Source organism: Toxorhynchites rutilus, chromosome 2, assembly GCF_029784135.1.
Source record: "Toxorhynchites rutilus septentrionalis strain SRP chromosome 2, ASM2978413v1, whole genome shotgun sequence".
NCBI classification, from domain to species: Eukaryota; Metazoa; Arthropoda; class Insecta; order Diptera; family Culicidae; genus Toxorhynchites; species Toxorhynchites rutilus.
This window is the reverse complement of record NC_073745.1, coordinates 223758035-223778858: the sequence shown is the minus strand read 5'-3', so window position 1 is coordinate 223778858 and position 20824 is coordinate 223758035. Positions and strand designations below refer to the sequence as shown.

The 20824-nt window shown below is 37.6% G+C and overlaps 1 protein-coding gene across 5 annotated transcripts in view; it reads left to right on the top strand.

Annotated features, from left to right (window-relative positions):
- LOC129765255 (bestrophin-2) overlaps positions 1 to 20824 on the top strand; it is a 112169-nt gene that overhangs the window by 4142 nt on the left and 87203 nt on the right. Inside the window, exon 1 of one of the 5 annotated variants that reach the window (XM_055765367.1) lies at positions 14841 to 14952. The exons of the other annotated variants lie outside the window; for them this stretch is intronic. The gene's annotated coding sequence lies outside the window, so the exon portion shown is untranslated. Of the gene's footprint in view, positions 1 to 14840; positions 14953 to 20824 lie in introns of those variants that run through there. 5 annotated transcript variants of the gene reach the window in all.

The following is a 20824-nucleotide window of genomic DNA, read 5'->3' as shown; positions in this document are numbered from 1 at the left end:
AAATTATTGCGCTAACAAGGAGCGCTGTGCCACTTGCGGAGAGCAACATGAGGGGAAATCCTGCAGTGCGACTGAGCATAAATGTCCATATTGCGGGGGATCCCCACATGAGCTCTCAGCTTGTGAAACTTACAAGAGTCGCTGGGATAAACAGAAACGCTCTTTGAAGGAACGCTCGAAGCGCACTTTTGCGGAAATTTTGAAGGGCGCTTCTCCACTGGCTCAAGAGCAACAACCAATCAACACACATAATGTTTTCGCTACGTTGCCAGTTGACGAAATAGAAGCGGACACAGCTAGCGGGGGCACAACGGCTATTTCCAAAGGGAATCCCCGGCGCAAAAATGTGACCTCTCCCAAAGTTCAAGGACAAGTCCCTCCGGTGATACCCCCTGTTAGCTTGCCTAAAAAATCGAGTGCAGCGGACAAGCAAAATCAGGTTCCTCCTGGTTTCCGTGGGAATAGTTCATCTTCGAACGACCGAGCACTCGAGGGGACATCAAAAACCCCAACAGTCCCTATTTTTCCGTCCAGCTCGACTTCCCAATCGGGATTTATAAAGTTGTCTGACCTTTTGGATCAAATCTTCAAGTGTTTTAATGTTTCCGACTCCATCAGAACCATTTTCATCTCAATGCTTCCAGTATTGAAGACAATTTTGCAACAATTGATGCAAACATGGCCCCTCCTTGCAATGATTATCTCTCTTGATGTCTAATTTAAATAGAGAGGTCAGAGATATCACTGTTTTACAGTGGAATTGTCGTAGTCTTATCCCTAAATTGGATACATTCAAATTTCTAATTCATAAAGTCAATTGTGATGTTTTTGCACTGTCCGAAACCTGGCTCTCTTCTCAAAATGATCTCTTTTTCCACGATTTTAATATAATACGCTTGGACCGCGATGACAGATACGGAGAGGTACTATTGGGGATCAATAAGTGTCACTCTTTTTTTAGAATTGACCTTCCACCTATTGGAGGGATCGAAGCTGTTGCCTGTCATGCAAACATCAGAGGCAAAGACCTTTGTATAGTTAGCTTGTATTGGCCTCCGAGATCTGCGGTTAGCCGCAAGCAACTTGTTGACATGTGCTCACTCCTTCCTGAGCCACGATTGATCTTGGGAGACTTCAACTCTCACGGAACTGCCTGGGGGGAACAGTACGACGACAATCGTTCATCGTTGATATATGACCTTTGTAACAGCTTCAATATGACCGTTTTGAACACTGGGGAAACAACACGTGTACCTAAACCTCCTGCTAACCCAAGTGCTCTTGACCTCTCGCTTTGCTCGAATTCACTATCGTTAGATTGCAAGTGGAATGTAATCCAGGATCCCAACGGTAGTGATCACTTGCCAATCGAAATTTCCATCACCATTGGGTCGAATTCTTCTGAATCTATAAACATGGCATATGACCTCGCAAGACACATTGACTGGAAAAAATATGCGGACGCGATTGCTCTAGCCATCAATTCCAAAGATGGTTTACCTCCATTGGAGGAGTATAACTTCCGTTCTCGTTTGATCTATGACAGCGCGGTTCGCGCTCAAACGAAACCCATTCCAGGTTCCACTATTCGTCTAAGGCCTCCCAATCCATGGTGGGATAGCCAATGTTCCAAGCTTTATCAGGATAAATCGAATGCATTTAAAGCTTTTCGGAAAAGTGGAACCATTGAGAATTTTCAAACGTATTTATCCCTTGAAAATCAATTTAAAAACTTGATCAAAGGGAAAAAACGTGCTTATTGGCGAAATTTCGTGGGAGGTCTGTCACGAGAAACGTCAATGAAAAAATTATGGAAAGTGGCTCGAAACATGAGAAATCGCTCTTCAACGAATGAAAGCGAGGAATATTCACATCGATGGATTTCAAATTTTGCACGGAAGGTATGTCCCGATTCCGTTCCTGTACAAAAAATTGTTCGAGATATTTCACAAGATAGGTGCGATCTTGATTCCGAGTTTTCAGTGGTAGAATTCTCTCTTGCTCTTCTTTCATGTAACAATTCTGCTCCGGGATCGGATAGAATTAAGTTCAACTTGCTGAAAAACCTCCCTGATGTGGCGAAACATCGCTTGTTGAATTTATTCAATCGGTTTATGGAGCATAATATTGTTCCAGATGATTGGAGACAAGTACGAGTTATAGCTATTCAAAAACCCGGAAAGCCCGCGTCCGACTTCAATTCGTACCGCCCAATAGCAATGCTGTCTTGTATACGGAAATTGTTGGAGAAAATGATCTTGTTTCGCCTTGATCGTTGGGTTGAAACGAATGGCTTACTCTCAGATACACAATATGGGTTCCGCAGGGGCAAGGGGACGAATGATTGTCTTGCGTTGCTTTCTTCAGAAATTCAAATGGCTTACGCCGGAAAAAAACAAATGGCTTCAGTATTCTTGGACATAAAGGGGGCCTTTGATTCTGTTTCAATAGAGGTTTTGTTAGACAAATTACACTCTCGGAGTCTGCCGCCTCTATTGAATAATATGTTATATAACTTGCTTTGTGAGAAACATTTGAACTTTTCTCACGGAGATTCGGCAGTAAGTCGGTTCTCTAACATGGGCCTCCTCCAGGGCTCATGTTTAAGCCCCCTTTTGTACAACTTCTATGTAAGCGACATCGACAATTGCCTTACACAAAATTGCAGCCTAAGACAACTTGCAGATGATGGAGTGGTGTCTGTCGTAGGATCAAACGAATCCGACCTGCAAGGACCCTTACAAGATACTTTGAACAATTTTTCAACCTGGGCCATTGGGCTAGGGATCGAATTCTCCACGGAGAAAACAGAGGTGGTGGTTTTTTCTAGAAAGCATAGACCAGCAAAACCAAAGCTTCAACTTTTGGGTAAACCGATCACTCATGCTATGTCATTCAAGTATCTTGGGGTCTGGTTCGACTCCAAATGTACTTGGGGGGCCCATATTAGGTATCTGAGTAAAAAATGCCAACAAAGAATAAACTTTCTCCGTACAATTACCGGCACCTGGTGGGGAGCCCACCCAGAAGATCTTATAATGTTGTATCGAACAACTATTCTCTCAGTGATGGAGTATGGCAGTTTATGTTTTCAATCAGCTGCCAAAACACACCTCATTAAACTCGAGCGAATTCAGTATCTTTGTCTCCGTATTGCGTTGGGATGTATGCCCTCAACGCATACCATAAGTCTCGAGGTTTTGGCAGGCGTACTCCCACTAAAAGATCGCTTCAATTTAATATCTCTTCGGTTCCTCATCCGGTGTAAGGTAATGAACCCATTGGTGATCGGAAATTTTGAGCAGCTGATCGAGCTAAATTTTCATTCTGGATTCATGACTTCATATCATGAATTCATCTCCATGCAGGTTTATCCTTCTTCGTATATTCCCAACCGTGTTTGTTTTCCTGACTACATCAATTCCTCTGTATTTTTTGATCTGTTCATGAAGGAGAAAATCCATGGAATTCCAGATTATCATCGATCGGGGATCGTTCCTACGATCTTCAATGCAAAGTATGGGCATATCAATTGTGATAATATGTACTTCACTGATGGGTCCTCTATGAATGAGTCCACAGGATTTGGAGTGTTCAACGAATTTTTTAGCACCTCCCACAGTCTTCAGAATCCTTGCTCAGTGTATATTGCTGAATTGGCAGCAATACACTGGGCGCTGGACAGCGTCGCCTCAAGACCTGTTGAACACTATTACATTGTAACGGATAGTCTTAGCTCTGTCGAAGCTATCCGTTCAGTGAGGCCGTACTTCCTTGAGAGAATACGAGAAATTTTGAGTGCTTTAACCAGACCATTACCTTTGTCTGGGTCCCTTCACGTTGCTTAATTCCGGGTAATGAGAGGGCTGACTCATTAGCAAAGGTAGGTGCAATTGAAGGCGAAATTTATCAGCGTCAAATCGCCTTCAATGAATTTTATTCTTTAGTTCGTAAAAATACCATTGTTAACTGGCAATGCAAATGGAACGAAGATGAATTGGGCCGGTGGCTCCACTCAATTATCCCTAAGGTTAGCCTCAAACCGTGGTTCAAAAGTCTGGACTTGAGTCGGGACTTTATTCGCACCTTCTCCCGACTCATGTCCAATCACTGTTCGTTAAACGCGCTACTCTTTCGTTTTGATCTTGCCGACAGCAATATCTGTGCCTGCCGCCAAGGTTACCACGACGTCGAACACGTTGTTTGGTCGTGCGAGGAGTATCTTGTTGCCAGATCGAATTTAGAAAACTCTCTTCGGGCTAGAGGAAGGCAGCCCAATGTGCCGGTGAGAGATGTGTTGGCTGGTTTAGACCTTGATTACATGTCCCAAATATATGTCTTCCTAAAAGTTATCGATCTTCGTGTGTGATTGTCCTTATATTCTCCTTTTCCTTTTCCTTCGCGAGAAATCAAATCCCTTCTTATTAACAATAGAATAAGGTGAAATGTAAAAACATATTATATATAAGATAGGCTTAAGAATTGAGTGTAATGAATGTGAGTGTGAATGTGAGAGTGAACATTGTCAACATATCCTTTTATCCCTTCCTTTTCCTGAAGAAAATATGTCACCCTTCTAAACTCGAGTAGACCGCGAGTAATCGGTTTTCTACACCATTAACATTAGAATTAAGGAAAAATGTTTATATATACTTGTAACAATACAGTCAGGAGTTTGGCTCCTTTAAACTTATGTAACTGAGCCTGTAAAAATAAACGATTTAATAAAAAAAAAAAAACAGCTGCATCGTCTGTAATCAGAGAAACATTGACTGTACATGTAGATGTATACTGTCCATCCTTGATCCTCCACAGTATACTGGTCGGAGTCGATTATATACAATGTTAAATTGTATATAAAACATTTTTTTATATTTCAAATATGCTTAATTCAAGCGAACATGAAATGTTTCAACGTTACGGTGAAATTTTATTAGCTGTTGTGAGTACAGTGGAGTAAAAATCGTGAATTTTGAAAATTTTAACTGAAAAATCACGAGGAATTGTTTAAAATAATATCGCAGCGAATCAGAAAGATGAAAGTTGAGTGTCAAAGAACAAATTGAAGATCGATTAGAGAACTTTGATTTAGTTGATGTAAACAATTAAGTCTATTATACATTTTTGAGATAAAATTAATAATAACACCTTGAAAACCACTAGTTTTTAAATTTATCGCTTCTAAAATGTTATTCAAATATATTAATTTTAACAACTATGCTCTGTACAAAATTTTCTCATCTTTCAAATGAAAGCAACACAATCGTCCTGGCTTTGTTTCATCAAATACAGGGTTTTTCAGATTTAACGCTCATGCAAAAAATAGAACACTGCATTTCCCACTTCGGGGGACTATAATATTCGGCTCGTTCAGTCTGATTGGATGGTTTTTAGTATCAAGATGTACAATTTTCAAGAACGTGTATTTTTAGTGAAATCGTATTACTCGAGCAACCGAAGCCTTAATGAAACTTTGTCCTCTTATGGCAAGATTTTCAACATTTCTCGTCGTCGATTACTTCCTCTGGGGGTACGTGAAGGACCGTTGCTATGTTAATAAGCCACAAAATTTGGAGCAACTTAAAGAAGAACAACAGCATCGAAGTCATAATGCTAGAGTTGCGCATGAAGAATTTTGTTCACCGTTTAAAACGCGTTATCGAAAAAAGAGGTGGTCACATCGAAAATGTTCTAAAATGAGCTTTATATTCGTTTTTTTAATAAAAATCGGTTCACTTTTGTGGAAGTTATTAAAATTTGTTGCCCGAGCGTTTAATATGAAAGACCTTGTATGATCCTGTGTCATCTCCTGAAAGAATTCGGATTTTTTATGTGAGAGAGATATTTTATAACGAATCAAATGATTCAAATGAATCAAAAATTTTTCTGTTACATTTAAAAAATCAAAAAAATATACGTATATAATACAATCAAAAAAAAATTTTTTTCACTCGATTATATTTAGAATTCAATTTTAACAGTAAAAAGCAAGTCCTGTATCTCAATACCAATTATTCCGATCTAGGGGTAAAAGTTAGTAAAAGTTAGGCGTTAAGATGTGACAGTTCAATGCATCACAGATGTGATCAAACTTGTCAATCTTCCAGTTTTTCCTGGATATCGCTAGTTTTTTTCAAGAATGCCAGCGAAACAAGCACAGGCAAAAAATCTCCATAATATTCCAAATATTCTAGAGTATTGGTATTGGTGATTACTATACACTGCATGATTTTCATACGTGTGTGTGTGTGTGTGCAAGCGCTGCAAGTGAACAAATGTTTTTGTATTTTTAAGGTGTCAAGTTTGTATGAGACCAGTTACATTTTCTGTTGTTTTAGTTGTTTTGACCAATTAATCTGGAAAATTGCGAAGGGAAAAGTGCTCACGGAGAGAAGAAAGACAAATTGATGCATTTCACAAAAAAAAAATGTTTGTATCAGAAAAATTGCGATCCCATCAAGTAGTGCTCAATTATTTGGGGAATCCTCAATGATACGGTAAAAAGAAGAGAGCTCCACATAAATCGAAGCTCTCTGACCGGGATGAGCGGAAAATAGTTAGAACAGCTTCGATAACCTCAAAATCTCTTATGCAAATAAAGCAATCTTTGAATTTAATTGTTTTCCGGGAGACAATTCGTCGAGTTTTGGTAAAAGTCCTTACATAAAGAGGGCTTAAAAGGTTAAAGCTCCTAATCTTACACCATCTCACAGCGGAAGACGTCTGAGTTTTGCCAAAGCTCACGTCGGTTCACGTGAGCCATTGTGGAGGAATGGTATGTTATAACAAAGAATGTTTTCAAAAGAATACATTTTGCTATATACCATAACGAAAAGTCCTTCAATGTATTGGTGATCTTCAGTGACGAAAAAAAGTTCAATTTGGATGGGCCTGATGGTTTCACCGGGTACTGGCGTGATTTACGGAAGGAGGGACAGTATTTTTAAACCAACAGTATATGGTGGAGGCTCGTGCATGGTTTGGGCGGAATGCTGTGTAACCGGGAAGCTGAAGATAGCTTTTACATCATTCAAAATGGACCGCAAGGATTAAATACATGTTCTGAAATCCTCTCTCTTACTTTTTTTGCGTAGATATCGTCGCCAAAAATGCTCAAATCGATGCAAAAATTTAAATATTGTTTTATTGTCAAAGTAACAAATTATCCTTGTGTAGAATTTATTGGAATTTTCCAAAACTGCCTTTCGATTTGCGGTGCGATGGTTGTTTATTGAATAATTCATCATCAAAGACGAAGGAGTAATTTTTCATTCAAACTGAAATATCTCTGTCTGGGAAGGTCCTACAAGAACGTTCTAGGAACCAAATGAAGTTTTTTGATAAGGTTAATTGGATTCGCTTTTGAGTTGGTTAGCAAAAAATTATGTTAGTCCAGAAAATCTTTGGAAAAAAAACAGAGAAAAATCAATTATTCATTTCATCCCAACATTATTTCCTATTACACCTACACACACCAAGTTAAAATAATGTACGTAAGATGTTCAAATACCTGAAAGTTGTAGCTTCAAAATGATGTACATCCCATCGATATGCGTTGATTCTTGACGAAGTTACAGCATGTCAAAAATAACCTCAAATTTACCACTTCGCATTCTGTTCCTCTATTTTTTTTGTCTAGTGTATATTCGGGGTGGTCTTATAGAAGTTGGACAGAGTGTATTACACAACATATGTCGCATCTCTTTTTTTCTGAATCGTTACTTTTTTGCAGAGTGACCACCCTATATAGAAATCAAAGACATAGCCCTATGTCAAAAAATAAGAAAAAATATAGCGCCCTTGGTCCAGAGATCATGTAAACTATGAAAAAAAGAAATACAATCAGTAACTACATAAACAAAATCAAAAATTGTTTAGAAAGTCTAGTATTTTTTCAAATAAGACTAGTGGCTTGAAGTTGATATGTTTATCGTCTGAATCGGTTCAGTAGTTCAAAAGTTATGAATTTTTGAAAATAGTATTTTTTGGAAAAAGGGTTTTTCAGACCACCCTTAAATGGAAATAGGCACTCTAATAAAACAATAAAAATACGGGTCAGATATTTTGCGATAAGCAACAAATCACCAGTTTTCACGAAAATCTCAGTACCACTACATCGGTTTGGCATGTATATATTAGGGTACCAATAAATGTATGGGAAAAATCGAACTCAAATTTCAAAAAGTTACCCCATCAAAAATGTTTACCACCTCGAAAAAACACCCTATGGAAAATATCAGCTCAATTGGACACAAAGAAGCGTGGCGCAAAGCGGTCAAAGTTTGAGTTTTTTGAAAATCGAAAAATCACCCGAAGGGGATGTAAAGGAAATCGGGGTTTTCGAAAAAAAAACTTTTTAATGCCAAATGATTAATATTGCATGAAACGTTGAGATCTACTGTCATCTCGAAATAAATTTTCTGTCAAAAATCGACACTCGGAGACTTTTTTCGAAATACGAGGCAAAACATATGATTTTGGGTGCCAAAAAAATGGTTATCTCGATGGCATTGACAAAATAAATCAAGATAACAAAACTCGACTTTTCGTGCAATTATGAAACATTTGGCATCAAAAAACAATTTTTGAAATACCCGATTTCCGGTGATTTTTCGGGTTTAAAATACTCAAATTTTAACGTCTGCGACACTAGTAAATGAAGTACAAATGAGCTAATATTTTGAATTGGCTATTTTAGCGTGTAAATCAACTTTTCACTGCGACTATCATGAAATTTTATGGTTTTTCACCGAACACATTGTAATTTAGAAATGAAACTGAAGTTTAGATCCTCTTTATTATCACCAGTAGCGTAATGGTCAGTTGACGCAGTTAATCCGTTCATAAGACTACAGTTTATTTTTCATTTTACGTTCATCGATAATTTGTGTGCTGAGGCAAAGTAATAAAAATATTACTTGTTTGGTGCAATTAAAAATATTACTTTTTCATTATATGAAAGAAAATTTTATGGTGATTAGTTTTTCAGTTTATTCAACGGCGATGGTAATTAGGGTATTCTCAAAAGCGCGAAATATTTAATGTCTCACGGGTGTTTCGAAACCGCAGCGTATGATGCAAAGTACTCTCGCGTAATCAAGCAAGAATCCAAGGTAGCAAACTAAAATCAAACCGTCGGAACTCCCGACAAGTCGACAAGTCCATAAAAAATGAATGTACGCTAACTCGTTTGCTTTTGGAAAATAGGCGTTGATGCCATCGGTGGGTCGTTCGATCGCAAAATAACTTTCCCCCAACAAAACCGGCTTTCGGGCTTATTTGAACAGCTGAGACTACTGTTGCTGCGTATTAGTAGTGGATCATCGCGTTTGCACGTTAATCCAACAATTAACCGAATCATATGTATAAATAAGTTCGATGGAAATAAATCTGACCTTGCGTGTCGGACTTTATTTCCTTTTCTATTCACCCGAGTGATTATGACTATGGAACAGATAAATTTAGTACACCACAAAAGAATGGAATTCTTTAAAAGAACAAGGTAGATTTTTTGCTGTCCGGTTTGTTCATTTGTTTGCCAAGTTCCAACCGACGGAGCTTCACGGAACCGAAACAAACACGAAGAGATGGCTTGAGTTGGGTCGTGAGTATTGTTTGTTTGCTTCTAGACTTACAGAAGACAACTTTTGATTCAAGAAAAAAATATATGCCAAACCGCTAAATCGGGGAATCCCGGTAGGTTTTATTTGCTATTGACGCGTGTTTCTTCTCGATGATACAGGTTATGGATGTAGCAAAAAAGTTTGTGTTATTTTTTTGGGTGTTTCGCTACTTCTTGGATAGAGTCATACTGTTATCGGTGAGGAAATTTTGTGGTAGAACAGACATTATTTAAAGCCGAAGTTCGGAGACAGAAAAAGTTTAGATTAAAGGCCGAAATACATGGATGGAAATCGTCAATCGTGTTCGATAGAATAGAGGAAAACTGCTGGCAACAGATGTATTGAACAACCGAAGAAAGCTCTGATATGGTCTTACTGACAATCAAGTACCGTCGATGGGGGTGAAAATGGGTCAAAAAAGGTAGTTTTCGAACTTTTTATTGAATAACTAACGTAAATTAGAGTAAAACACAATTCTGATTACGTAGAAATGTTCTCTAACGATGAACACTCGTACATGTTCAAGGAATTGTTGAATAATATTAATTTTTCACTGATCTACGATTAAATGAAAGTTGGCCCAATCTCACCCCTTAGAGGGGTGACAATGGGTCAAAGTAATGAATATTACTTTCTATTAAGAATTGTGTTTAGAAATCAATTTCTCAATAATTTCAGGATAATTTAACAACATGTAAGTGTCTTGAATAATTATTTGAGTTACGAGAACAGTGTCAATCCACCTAGAAGTGCGATGGAAATGTTTGTATACAGCCATTCTATGCCAAACCGATATAGTGGTTCTCAGATTTTCGTGGAAAGTGGTAGTTTTGTTCTTTATCGCAAAACATCCGTATTTTCTATTATTAGGGTGATCATTTTCATTTTAGGGTTGCCCAAAAAGTAATTTTTTTCCCATTTTTCCAAAAATGATTTTTTTTAAATTCATAACTTCTGCACTACTATACCGATTCGGTTGATCTACATATCAAATTAAATAGGTGACCATTTCAATTTAGGGGTGGTCCGAACGATAATGTTTCTCTCATTTTTCAAAAAAATACTTTTTTTAAAAACTCATAACTTTTGAACTACTGCACCGATTCAGATGATCGACATATTAAATTAAAGCCAATTAGCTCTCTTTTCGAAAAAAAAAATGCTTCCAGAAATTTTGGATTTTGGTCCGATATTTATTGATTGTATTTATTTATAGTTTACATTGTCTCGGAAGCATACCAAGGGCGCTATATTTTTTTATATTTTTTCTTGAAAGCTAAGATTTTTTTAGATAACATATCCAAAATTCAGAGAGCGTTATTGTGTATTATTGAGTTTGTGATTTTTCAAAATTAACCGAAAATCATTTTCCCCTCTTTTTTTTTCAAAAAATTACTTTTGTTTTTAAATTCATAACTTTACATAAAACTGAAAACATGTTAACTTTGAAAAATCACTCGAAAACGAAAAAAAAACCCTTTCTGATATTCGGATATGTTATGTAAAGAAATCTCAGCTTTCAAAAAAAATATAAAAAAATATGGTGACCTTAGTTCCGAAACCATGTAAGCTATGAAAAACAACTACAATCAATAATTACGAAAATAGTATCTGGTTTTTTCTCAAGTGTAGTGTTTTTCAAACAAAAATAGATCATTGGCTTGATTTGATATATCGATCATTTACATCGGTCCAGTAGTTCAAAAGTTATGAATTTGGAAAAAGGGGGAAAAGTTGATTTTTCGAACCACCATAAATTGGAAATGGCCACCCTCATGGAAAAAATAAAAAATACGTGTCTAATATGTTACGATGAACAATAAAACTGTCAATTTTCATGAAAATCTGACAATCACTATATCGGGTTGGCATGGAATTCAATTTTGTGCTTGACCTATTTTCACCCAACTCAGTGTAAATAATAGATTATTTCGAAAGTATTGAAATTCGAATGAAAAAAAATTGTTGTTCAAAATCAATAATGACTCATCTGGGAGGACTTTAAAGAATAATTGTATCCAATATTTACAATTTCTGTAGTTCTGTATAATGATGGGCATAAGATGTTTTCTGAGGTGTTATTTGATGGCTATTTACACATCAAATTAAATAATAACTATTGGTACTACAGTTAAATATTATGCATTGCAAGTTGTGGAAATCTTCTTCTTGAATGGCGTTAACGTTTCCTGTGGAACTTTTGCCGTCTCAACGTATGCATTAACTAGCGTCATTTATTAATACTTAGTTGAGATTTATTAAGCCAAATAACACATCTTGAATGTATCCCGAGAGGCAAGCTCTTGATTACGCGTGACCACAGTGCAAGTGGAAGGAAAAATTTTTTGACGAAAAATCCTCCGGCCAGAACGGGAATCGAACCCGAACACCCGGCATGATAATGTGAGACGCTAACCACTCGGCCACGGGTGCATCAAGTTGTGGAAATATGTCTTCTATTAAACGGCTCGCAGCTTTCAAAAATATTCGCAATATTTGTCAAGATATTACTAATAGTAACTTTCTCCATTTTTGACCTAATTTCACCCCCATAACCCATTTTCACCCCAGTCGACGGTACCAAAAAGAAGGATTTTTTTTATCCAAAATATATCTTTTTGTTAAGGCTCATATGGCGTCAGCCTCACGGGGCCGGGAGTTCAATATTTCGACAATGTGTGCTCACAACTATGTTAGTAATATGTAACCGATTACTCGCGGTTGGCTCGAGGTTAGTATTACAAATGTTCTCATAATTGGGATGCTGCAGTCTTCAATGCTCTGTACGTGTGCCCGACACGGGATGCTTCCTTTTGGGATGCAGCTGACCATTAATCAGCAACGCCCTAGTCTGTACCCCATATCTAGCGTGGTGCGTCTTCTCGACTCGAGGAATCCAGGATAGAATGGTCACTAGCCGGCACAAACATCAGCTCGTGTAGAGTTGTCATGCCTTTGGCTCTAGTTGAATCATCAGTGGGCTGCACAACCTCCGGCCCGTGTATCTATAAAGAGTATGTGTATGTATTGCCGCGACTAAGTAAAAGTTTATCGATCGGATAGGAGGGATATGATACAGGGATACAACGGAGGAAACATCATTAAACGTTGACATCGGCGTTTCTCAGGAACAGGTATAGATGGAGCAGTAGATCAGGATCACGGCTACCTAAGATATCCCGGACGAGGATTTCCGATTATCTGTCTTGTGCCCTCAATGCTTTGGAGAGCTGAGAGCGGGCAGCATGGAACCGGATACACGACCAGACAACATGCTCGATGTCGTGGTAGCCATCGCCACAATCACAAAGATTGTTTGCTGCGAGCCCGATTCGATAAAGATCCGCGTTTAGGTTGTAGTGATTGGACATAAACCGAGATATCACGCGAATGAAATCACGACCTACATTCAATCCCTTGAACCATGCACTTGTCGAGACCTTAAGGATGATCGTGTCTAACCAACGACCGAACTCATCTTCACTCCACATGCGCTGCCAACTAACGAGTGTGTGCTGACGAGGAATGTGGAAATTATAATTGCATTATAAGCAATTTGCCTTTCAAAAAGTGTGCCTTCTAAAGCGCCCACCTTAGCTAACGAGTTCGCTTTCTCATTCCCCGGAATCGAGCAATGAGAGGAAACCCATGCCAAGGTAATCTTGAATAATTTTTCGACCAAAACACTCAATAGATGTCTTATTCTTGTTAGGAAATAAGATGACCGTTTATCAACTTTTATTGAGCGGATTGCCTCTATTGAGCTGAAACTGTCTGCAAAAAATAAAATAGTCGTCGATGAGTAATGTTTCAATGATCCCTAGTGCGTAGTATATCGCACCCAGTTCAGCGACATACACGGAACAAGGATCTTTGAGTTTGAAAGAGGCACTGGATTTTCCATTGAAGATGCCGAATCCAGTGGACCCGTTTATGAATGAACCGTCAGTAAAGAACATTTTATCAGATCTAACTTTCCCATATTCTCCCGAAAATATCGGCGGAATAGAATGTCGCATGGACAGATAAAATGACAGAAGAATGGGAAGCAAACTTGGTTGGGTGCACTTCATGGGTAAGGTACTCATGGTATAAAGACATAAAACTTGACTGGGGAGTCATTTAGAGTGGATTTTCGAAGTTGTCAATCACCAATGGATTCATGATCTTGCAACGGATTAGAAATCTGTAAGATAATTCTGTGAACCGAAGAGTAAGCGAGGGTACTCCTGCCAAGACTTCGAGACTCATCGTATGTGTCAAATGCAAACACCCCATTGCTATACGCAATCAACGATATTGTATCCTCTCCAGCTTGAGGATATGAATCCTGGAAGCTGACCGGAAGCAAAAACTGCCATATTCTAACACTGATAATATCGTTGTTTTGTACAACTGAATGAGATCTCCTGAATGGGCACCCCACTATGTTCCCGTTATTGTTTGGAGAAAATTGATTCTTTGCTGACATTTCTGTTTCAGATACCCCAGGTACATTTAGAATCAAAATATACACGAACGAATATACTATCTTGTGAAGAAAATTAATCAAACTTCTTGCGAATTAAATTGAATAAACGAAGATCCCAATATTGACTTGACATACCGGCATCTCCGTATCATGCAGCAAAATTTACAGCTTTATTGATATTAAGCTCATATCGATTTCAGCCGATGTCCATAACACGAAACGTCCAAGAAGTGCACTTCAATCTTAAATCACAAGCTGCATTCATTACCACCACGTCGTTGTTGGTTTGCTAATCTGTGCGAAAGAATGACGCAAGAGCATCTACTCGTTGAAACATCTTCGCTTTGTTTGTTCAAATTGTACACCCAAACAAAGAAAACAAACCAAAAAAATCGCCATCACTCTACCTCACGGATTGGCGCCTCAAGAGCTGCACCACAATAAATAACATCGTCAAATCTTTCATTCACCACACATAGTCGTGCAAAACATTTTTGGTCCATGTCGGTGTATGAATGCCGTCTGTCTCTCTGTCGGTCGGTCTATTTGCCAGTTTTGCGAAATTAGTAAAATTGTCCGGTGCAGCTTTCGATCGATCGCGCGCACTCGCGTTACTTGAGAGCCGAGGCTCTACTTGCAACATTTCCTGTTTTTGTATTTGTTTTTTAACTAGTTTTCTTGAATTCATTGATTGTTCACTGTGTTTTTTTCGGCTTCTCTTCGTTTTCAGCAAGCAACAGTTCAAACACCACGCAAATGGCCCTTACTCCTGCTAACGCATGGATGTTGCACATAACACATCGAGCAGAGTAAAATGGGAAATGAAATTAAATCTGCATCACCAAATAACCCATACCGGTAATCGCATACAAACGGTTCTCAATTATTTTGTACTATTTGCATAATGGCACCCAGCAGTGTAGTTTTTTAGCGTATTTAATTTTCCTGTTCGTATCTTGATTGTCGGTTTCTCTTTCTACTGAGAGCTGGCTTGCAAATTTTCTTACACATTCCTTCACTACCTTTTTCTTTAACTGTTTCTATACTATCCGGTGACAAGATAGCAATAAGTTAGGGGCTGTCCACATACCACGTAGACAAAAAAAAGCTTGATTTTAGATTCCCCCTTCCCCTTCCGTGGACAAGCGTGGACATTTTCATATCCCTACCCTCTTTTGTTTACGTGGACATTTTTCCTTTTTTAATTAAAACAATTGGGGGAATAACTGAATTGCGCCTAAATTCAATTTTAACTCCATTTAAGTTTATTTTATTTCAAATTTTACTAGCTGTACCCTGCTGTACCAGCTTTGCTGTGGCCCATTGTTTTTGTATGGTAGAGAAATGACTAGCAAGTACAAAGTACAAAGCATAAATTTAGTACCCGTTTTTTAAACATTTGCAAAAAATGTGTTGATATCACATAAAATACAAATTGCATACAATTCATTTCGTTTTCACCGTGAAGTAACATTCGTTATCAGACCCTACATATTTGATACAAGAAATTTTATTTACGTTCACAGCTTTATTTCAGAAGAGTACTTATTCCATCTGGAAATCCATGAACATATTCGCCAGTAATAATGCAAATAATCTGATTAATCTATATATATAAAAATCTCGTGTCACGGTGTTTGTTACCGAACTCCTCCGAAACGGCTCGACCGATTTTGATGAAATTATACTCAAAATACTTGGTAGGTATGAGAATAGGTTGTAAACTATATATGATACCGATAACCATAAATTTAATACCGGGTGGCTCTATGCAGAAAAAAAGATCTGGATATTTTTTTTTCAAAAATTTGACTTCATACCATACATACCATATTTAAGTTGTTCAATAACTGATGGCGTAACGCCCGCTTCATTGAACATCCATCTACAAATACACAAGTAACATCAATTCATCTAAAGCAGGGAGCATCTCCGACGAGATGGAAGCCTATTTGAATGAGCACAATGAGTTATCGAAATTCTTCAAATCACATTTGCTCGGATTACAAAATGACAATCACGCTATTGCCATCAACCCTGATGAAACATCAGCTGGAGAGCACGTGTGTAGATCCAAAGCACAAGCGCTGCTGGAATCATGATAGCACGGTGACACGAGAAATTGAATGCGAAGAAAAAACAATAATCTGGAATTCATCGTTGACACACACCGTACATACGACCCTCGCTATGTTCTTCTTCAATGGCACTAACGTTCCCAAGGTTTGCCTTCTCAACGTAGTACTACTTGCGTCATTTTTATTAGTAAATATTTGACATTTCTATGACGAACAATACGCCTTGAATGTGACTACAGTGCAAGTCAGAAGGGTTTCTTTAACGAAAAATCTCTTGCATAAACATTAGACCAACGAGACCCCGTCACAGATATTTAACTCATTATGAACATCATGTCTCATTTTGATTTAATATTTATGAACATGCGACGAAACAAACAGAGGGCGCGCTCGAAGAATTTTTATGTTAACATATGGTGATTTGACATGGTCAAGAAACGCCAATTCAAGATATCGTAAGCTGTGCCAACAATTTATGGTCGACATATACGCGAAGGTAGAGATTGAACGACTGCAATTCTTACTACACAATCAACAAAAGCGGTGCGTGGAATAATACATTCACTTGCGAGACACTATCATGAGCAACGCCGACACAGCTTTAGTTATAGCCAGGCCAAAGCGCAATGCATTGTCATGACATTGCGCGTGTGTTCAAACACAAAAGGAAGTTCGATCGTATTCGTCCCCACATTGGTTGTATTCTGTTGAATGGAAAAAGCGCAATTTTGCATTCTGTTCAAGCTCAAGTCCAATCGAGTTGAGCAAATGTGACAACCTTGCCACGCAATTCGACGTAAAGAACATTGGTCTCCATGTTCCATTTCTATGAAGCAAAAATAGTAATGGTTTTTCGGGTGGAATAAACACGCAAAATTTAGCATTCAAAGACATTCAAAACAAATTTAGCATCCAAACGAAATCGAATAATAATTTTCATTCAAATTTCAACAATTTTGAATTATTTCCGGAATTATGCCGATCAGATAGAGAGTAAATTGTACCACAAATACGGATGACTTATTTTGACCATTGTTTGGCGACAAGGCGAACGAATTTAAGAGTGTAAAAGTCGATTTCAATCGAATTGTAAAATCCGATCACTCATATGCATATATGAATATTGAGTTCTACAAATCGGTGAAGAGTAATAAAAACATCCATGAATAAAGGAAGCAATATGGCTGTGTTTCAAACTTAGATTACCGATGTGAATACTCCTCGATTGAATGACAACGATAAAATAACGCGATTCCAAACAGGCCGATTAATCAGCTCCATTGAAGTTAGCTGGCGTATCGCTGTTTTCCAATTTATGAACGAGACCAAGCTGTTATAAACCAAGCCATGTTGAAAATCACATGCACGTATTTTCTAACAAGGAGACAGCATTAAATATCGATTTTCTATATTTCATTTTTTCTACTTTACGACAAACTTATATTACTTTTTTCAGTTGACGTTTAACTTTTAAGAGATCAAACATGTCAGTTACGTTAATGAAATACACCAAGAAACATCATATAACCTTTCGTTCAAATCATTTAATTCGTTTTTTTTATCGGTCACATTCGATTTATTTTAAAGATCGTTAAAATATTCAAACACACTTACAATACATTAGTGTGTTTTAGTCAACACCCAAAATATTCACTAGAAATAATTTATTTGGCAGAACAACGTTTGCCTGGTCAGCTAGTTCGAACATATAATGATATAACGATCGCAGAGCACATCGATAGGCAGTTGTGAAAGTATGAATATGTTCTATACAATATCCAGTCATTGCTTTGACAAATGCATTGTTTCATGACAGAGTTACAGCGTTCCAAAAACCACCCAAAATTTACGATGTCGCATTCCGCTCCTCCATTTTTTTTTTTTTTTTTTTTTTTGTTGAGTGAAGTTCTTTCGATCACTGCAAATGCCGATTCATATTCACTCTGTATTTCCGATTCACCTTTAGTCGGTAGCGCAATACGAAACCTTTTCCGCCATAGTTGGGAGAATTTTCTAAGGGTCCTTATCGAACATTCTGCTTTGAGTGTCTAGATGACTTTCAAAGTGCTCCCGGGGAAAAGTGACATCAGACAGCTGAATCGTAAGTAAGTCATTCCCAACTATAAAATCAAGCTCAAATCTCAATTATGAAAGAATTACTGAACATTTCTTGCGACCTATTGTTTTGCCTTAAATTGACCCAAATTAAAAGGTACGCTATGATTTAATTGCATTCATTTGAAAGATGAGAAAATGTTGCAGGAAAGAGCTTCATTTTGTTGATAGAAACAAACAAGCTTATCATATATTTATTTTTGGCAGAAAATTACCTCGAAAAATTGCAACTTTTCGAAAAAAGAAATACAAATTGACAAATTGAAATTGATTTTACACGAAAAACTATACAGACAATATTATCCTAAGACGCACTGTTCTCGAGATAGAACAAAATCTATATAAAATCATATTTGATGAAAAAAGTCATATGCGTAATAGCATGAAAACTCAACCATAATGGAATCGTTTAATTTTTATAGTTTTGGGCTATGAACGTTTAAGCATAATCCCTATCTATAAAAGTCATAGTATCATAGGGAATAGCTCGGTCGTTCACAGTTTACGTGAGTTATTTTCAGAATATGTATTTCAATGAAGAAGAATGATATTAGTAAAACTATATGAAGCACTCTCAGGCATCTCAATCCGTTATTGATAAATACGGAATACTCAGGTTTGGCGGAATGTTTTAAAAGTTTTGAATATGGAACAGTTTTTATTTCATTTAGAATGTATCGGTGATTATATTTGTAAAAGTATTTATTATTCGTGTCCACGTGGACAAAGTCTATACCCTCTCCCCCCTCTACGTGGACAAGCGTGGACATTTTCATAACCCCTACCCCCCTAAAGTTGTTCACGTGGTATGTGGACAGCCCCTTATACCAACACACTGATTCCATAGATCGAATGGAATCAACAACGCAATTGTGCCATGAGAGATTTGTAGTTCAGAGTGATTAAACGTTCAGTAGAGATGTAAAGCACCAACAAAGTGTCATTGAATTCCAGGATAAACTATATCTTAGCAACCAAGAGTACACTCAAGAGTTTTTTTCTCATCTGCTCTATTCATCCGTCAAATAATTACTGGAAGATGCAAGAAAAACTAAAAATGTTGAAGCATTTAACGGCAATAATACACCGAGTTCGATCCGAATGTCACATTCCAGGCTCAATCCAATCGGACTCTTCTTCACGATAATGCACCGAATGACTGATCACTTATTGCGTATTAATTGTTTTTTCTAGAAATAGCGTCTGTACCCTAAATCATCCACAGTTTTCACCTCATTTGAAATTCCTTTGGAACTACTTTTTCCTCGCTAAGCGTAATTAGAAGTCAAGCTTTTGACGAATATTTTTTTAAAAATATCCACAAATATTTCAATGTTCACTTTCAATACCACTCCAATCTGTTATACTGATAACAGGTATGCAAGTCAGATCATTTTCGGGAAACCTTCAACATATTTTATCCGAAGTTTTATTCTGTTCAATTCTACGCATTTCGCCCATCTCTCAGGAAAATTGTGGGTTCTTCACCATACCCTCCCGATTGCACCACACACAGAGCATCGTATTTCGGTCGAAACGATTTGGTTATGCAGTGGGTTTCAGCGGTTTCACCAGGTGAGAGTGATGATTTCTTAGGCGATTAGGGTTCTTGAAAAAACCCTTTAAAAAGCAAACATTGGGCTTCGACCGCTTTTTTCTTCAAATAAAAAAAAAACTCGACATTTTCAATAAGCTGAACAACTTAGTTACCTTGTTTTTTTTTTTGAGAATGACACTAACACATGATAGTTTATTATCAAATGAAAACAATGACATATATATCAATTCGAAGAAATGCATACAACCCCGCTAGCAACATCTGAAACATCAACCGACCAATTTCAATTCGCACACCGAATCATTTCATGAATGACTTTTTTTCAAAAATTCATGACTTTTGAACGACTCAACCAATTAGCCAATTAGCCTTAGAATATTACAGTTGCAAAAAAAAAATGGATGTTGATTGTCTGTGTTTTTTTATAGTTTACATCAGAGGCGACGCGTGACCAAGTGAGCTACCTGTTCAATCAACAATGCACAATGATCCAGGAGATGCATTTAAGTGGAAATTTGCATTTAGAGCTCGACAGTTATTCTCTAGAAAAAATGTCTTAGACACAGTTGTTACTCATGATAGAGCGCTCGTTTTGTGGAATAGGATGACCAAAATTGTCGATGAAATAAAAAAAAAAAATCTAACTTTCTTATCTTTATAGATAGAGGTAAACATAGTTCGACAATGTTGTAGGTCCAATTATTTGAGACATCTTTGTAGAACAAAGTTTTCCTCTATCTCTTGAAATAAACGATATAGCCCCTGTAACATGCAAATTGTCTTCGAAGGACTGTCACCTCCTTGCCCGGAAGCGAATGAGATGGAGACAAGAAAAAATTATAAATTGTTCGGGCGTCGCGAAGAACCTGGTCACTCGATCCAGGTGCCCTCTACAAGACGACGTCCAATCGGGCTGGGGTGGGTATGTGGTCCTCTCCTCGATGAACGGAACGGAACGTGGCCAGGATGGAAGAAGGCT